This window comes from Rana temporaria, chromosome 1 (genome assembly GCF_905171775.1).
Source record: "Rana temporaria chromosome 1, aRanTem1.1, whole genome shotgun sequence".
Lineage (NCBI taxonomy): Eukaryota > Metazoa > Chordata > Amphibia > Anura > Ranidae > Rana > Rana temporaria.
The window spans coordinates 329492871-329497454 of NC_053489.1; the positions used below are offsets into that span (position 1 = coordinate 329492871).

General features: G+C 39.2%; 1 long non-coding RNA gene across 1 annotated transcript; it reads right to left on the reverse strand.

Moving 5' to 3' along the window:
• Nucleotides 1-407: 407 nt before the first annotated feature.
• On the reverse strand, nucleotides 408-2166 carry LOC120924937. The gene is made up of 3 exons (XR_005746478.1): nucleotides 2090-2166; nucleotides 528-703; nucleotides 408-430 (listed from the first exon to the last, which is right to left on the reverse strand). It is a non-coding gene; the product is annotated as an uncharacterized LOC120924937 (long non-coding RNA).
• Nucleotides 2167-4584: the final 2418 nt, after the last annotated feature.

The following is a 4584-nucleotide window of genomic DNA, read 5'->3' on the forward strand; positions in this document are numbered from 1 at the left end:
GCATGTGAGGTATCACCACGAAGGGCAGATCGAGGGCAGTAATTTTAGCAGTGAAACAAGGAAAAACGCATATGTGGAGTCCGTGTGCCGCACACCCCGAAAATGCACAAACAAAAATGGGAAGGTCCCCCAGTGGGGTTTTTTAGCGGCATGATGTTCTCAATAAATAAGAGTGGTTGGATGATATTGAAGTTAAAATCTTTACTTGGTTTCAACATTGAATTACAATAAAATGTACAACATGGTTGGAGCATTTGTAAAATAATGTAGATAATATACATATAGTACACTCTGATTATACATAAAAATAACAGTGGCAAAAATCAACAACAATACAATACACGTTACATCATGATTCAATTGTTTCCATATGAGTAACCCGACGCGTTTCGACCTAAACTGTCACAGTCTTCTTCAGGGGAATTGTACTCTGATAGATATAATTAGAAAAATTATTATTAAAGTTACATCCCTCTAACAAAAATGTTTAACATCTGCTGAGAGAATATTGTTGAAATTATATTTACCACTCAAGGGTTAATGAATTAATATGTAATCAGAGATGGTTGCTGAGAAGTAAAAATGATCCGAAGACCCCCATAGCAAGAGAAACCCCCGTTCCGCTTGACGGGAACCCACCAAACCGGGCTTACAAGGAGTCACAAGTGTGGACCATAGGGGGGAGGAGACGACCGGAAGACACCTGTATTGATTGAATATTTAGTTTAATTTAATATAAGTAATAATGTGAGTACTAATAATATTGCATAAGCATAGATAACATCCATTCGGCTATGACCCCGACCACATGTAACGATCTAATAGGATCATAAACATGGTCGTATGTAGGAGGTAAGTATTGAAATGGAATATATTAGTAAATCTTAATACACCAATGCTAGTATTGCAAAGGTGTAGATGGAAGTATACCAAAACCAAAGGTTTTGTACTGGTACAATGAACATCATACTGGTGTCAGTGTGATGTGAATGGGGGGGGGAAAGGGGTTGAAGAAAAATGTGTGAGAGTGTGGTGAACAAATAGATGTGAGTGTATATGTCAATAGAAATGTGTGAAAGGGGCAAAAAAGGGGATAAAAGAAAAAGTGAGTGTGTGCCAGAAAAAATGTGATTGCAAGTGAGGGGAGGGAATATAAATGGTGAATGAAAGTGTGTGTGAGGAAGTGAATAGCAGTGCCGAGTACGTCCCAGTGTTAGTTGGTGGCATTAAATAATAATATCAAGGAATTATAAAGTATACCATGGGGGTGTAGCAACAAGGGGGGGATAAATGGAAGTATGCTCAGTAATAGTACTTACATAGGCTCCATTCTAATGTATGTATGGAGGGAGCTGTCCCAGGATCACATCCAGATCCAAGGAAGGTGAGAAGCTTAAATAGAGTCTAGATCAATTAGTATCAGGTGTCATCATCTCCCTCCCGGGGGGGGAGGAGACGACCAAGAGGACACCTGTATTGATTAAATATTTAGTTTAATTAAATATGAGTATTAATGTGAGTACTAATAATGTTGCATAAGCATAGATAACATCCATTGGGCTATGACCCCGACCACATGTGACGATCTAATAGGATCATAAACATGGGCATATGTAGGAGGTAAGTATTAAAGTAGACTGTGTTACTAAGTCTTGATACACCAATGCTGGTATTGCAAAGGTGTGGATGGAAATATACCAAAACCCAAGGTTTTGTACTGGTAAAATGAACATCATACTGGTGTCAGTGTGATGTGAATGAGAGGGGAAAAAGGGTTAAGAGAAATGTGTGAGAGTGTGGTGAACAAATAAATGTGAGTGTGTATGTCAATGAAATGTGTGAAAGGGGTAAAAGAGGATAAAAATAAAAAGTGAGAGTGTGTGCCAGAATAAATGTGATTGCAAGTAAAGGGGGTGAATATAAATGGTAAATAAAAATGTGTGTGAGGAAGTGAATGACAGTGCTGAGTGCATGTCCCAGTGTTGGTAGGTAGCATTGAATAATAATATAAAAAGATTAAAAATGTACCATGGGGGTAATAGCAAAAAGGGGGGGGATAAATGGAAATATGCTAAGTAGTAGTACTTACATAGGCTCCATCCTAATGTATATGTGGAGGGAGCTGTCCCAGGATCACAATAAGATCCAAGGAAGATAAGAAGCTTAAATAGAGTCTAAATCAATGGGTATAAGGTGTCATCATTTCTCTCCCCACCGTTGTTCCAATTGCCGTTGGGCAAGCACTCAGCAGCTCCCTTGGCGCTCCAGTGAGCAACGCCCCGGCAGCTACCATCACCCCCTCAATGAAGAAGTGACGTCATGACGTTAGGACGCATGCAGGGTCGAAGCTGCACATGCGTACCGCGCCATGCACTGTCTAGCGCTGATCAAGGGACGCCACTGGCACGTAGTGTTTTCCCTGGTGGTTGGCAAGGGAATAGCACAACCCTGGGAAAACAAATTAAAGGGGAGAAAGTGAAAACTTTCCACATCTCCCCACCGTGCCAGGAAACCTGAGGAAAGGCGTTGGACCCACCAGCGGAAGGGGTGGCAAAAATTGTATTAGTGGGGGTGGAACCAAGTATGTCCATAGTAGATGAAACAAATAAGTACTAAAGGGATATTCAATATTACTACGTTAGGTTAATTAAGGAACATCAATTGTTGGAGCTAAGGGCTATATATGGGGTTTGGAGCAGCACATAAAGTTCTAGTACGTTTGCACCAAGAAGTGAATACTCTTGGATAAAAAACTTTGGGCAGACCCAGTGAGAGAGGAACATGAAAAGTAGTACACACTGGTACTTGGGGCTGTATATTTAGGATTACGGTGTAACGTAATGTTAGGGCAAATATAAACCAAAAATGTATGTTTTTGGACAGATAACTTGGACGATCCTTTCGGAGGGGGAACATATTAAATAGTGCCTATGAGTGCCCAAAATAGGGGGGTAACTCATATACCAAGATTATATGGGTATATTGCTCATCACAGACCAGAGTTAAATCCTAAAAAGGCCTGTCTCAAATTCCATCATGGTGTAATCAAAAGGTAAGCGACATTAAGGACAGAATAAATACTGCTGAACCACCATTATATATACTAACACATAGCTCATAGTGGCTCTCATGCGTAAAGGGGGAAGCGGGTGTTTAACCACCCAAAAATCGAATGAAACAAGGAAAAACGCATATGTGGAGTCCGTGTGCCGCGCACCCCGAAAATGCACAAACAAAAATGGGAAGGTCCCCCAGTGGGGTTTTTTAGCGGCATGATGTTCTCAATAAATAAGAGTGGTTGGATGATATTGAAGTTAAAATCTTTACTTGGTTTCAACATTGAATTACAATAAAATGTACAACATGGTTGGAGCATTTGTAAAATAATGTAGATAATATACATATAGTACACTCTGATTATACATGAAAATAAAAATAACAGTGGCAAAAATCAACAACAATACAATACACGTTACATCATGATTCAATTGTTTCCATATGAGTACCCCGACGTGTTTCGACCTAAACTGTCACGGTCTTCTTCAGGGAAATTGTACTCTGATAGATATAATTAGAAAAATTATTATTAAATAATTAAATAATGGTATATTTCCATCCACACCTTTGCAATACCAGCATTGGTGTATCAAGACTTAGTAACACAGTCTACTTTAATACTTACCTCCTACATATGCCCATGTTTATGATCCTATTAGATCGTCACATGTGGTCGGGGTCATAGCCCAATGGATGTTATCTATGCTTATGCAACATTATTAGTACTCACATTAATACTCATATTTAATTAAACTAAATATTTAATCAATACAGGTGTCCTCTTGGTCGTCTCCCCCCCCCCCGGGAGGGAGATGATGACACCTGATACTAATTGATCTAGACTCTATTTAAGCTTCTCACCTTCCTTGGATCTGGATGTGATCCTGGGACAGCTCCCTCCATACATACATTAGATGTAAGTACTATTACTGAGCATACTTCCATTTATCCCCCCCTTGTTGCTACACCCCCATGGTATACTATATAATTCCTTGATATTATTATTTAATGCTACCAACTAACACTGGGACATGTACTCGGCACTGCTATTCACTTCCTCACACACACTTTCATTCACCATTTATATTCCCTCCCCTCACTTGCAATCCCATTTTTTCTGGCACACACTCACTTTTTCTTTTATCCCCTTTTTTGCCCCTTTCACACATTTCTATTGACATATACACTCACATCTATTTGTTCACCACACTCTCACACATTTTTCTTAAACCCCTTTCCCCCCCCCCCCTCATTCACATCACACTGACACCAGTATGATGTTCATTGTACCAGTACAAAACCTTTGGTTTTGGTATACTTCCATCTACACCTTTGCAATACTAGCATTGGTGTATTAAGATTTACTAATATATTCCATTTCAATACTTACCTCCTACATACGCCCATGTTTATGATCCTATTAGATCGTTACATGTGGTCGGGGTCATAGCCGAATGGATGTTATCTATGCTTATGCAATATTATTAGTACTCACATTATTACTTATATTAAATTAAACTAAATATT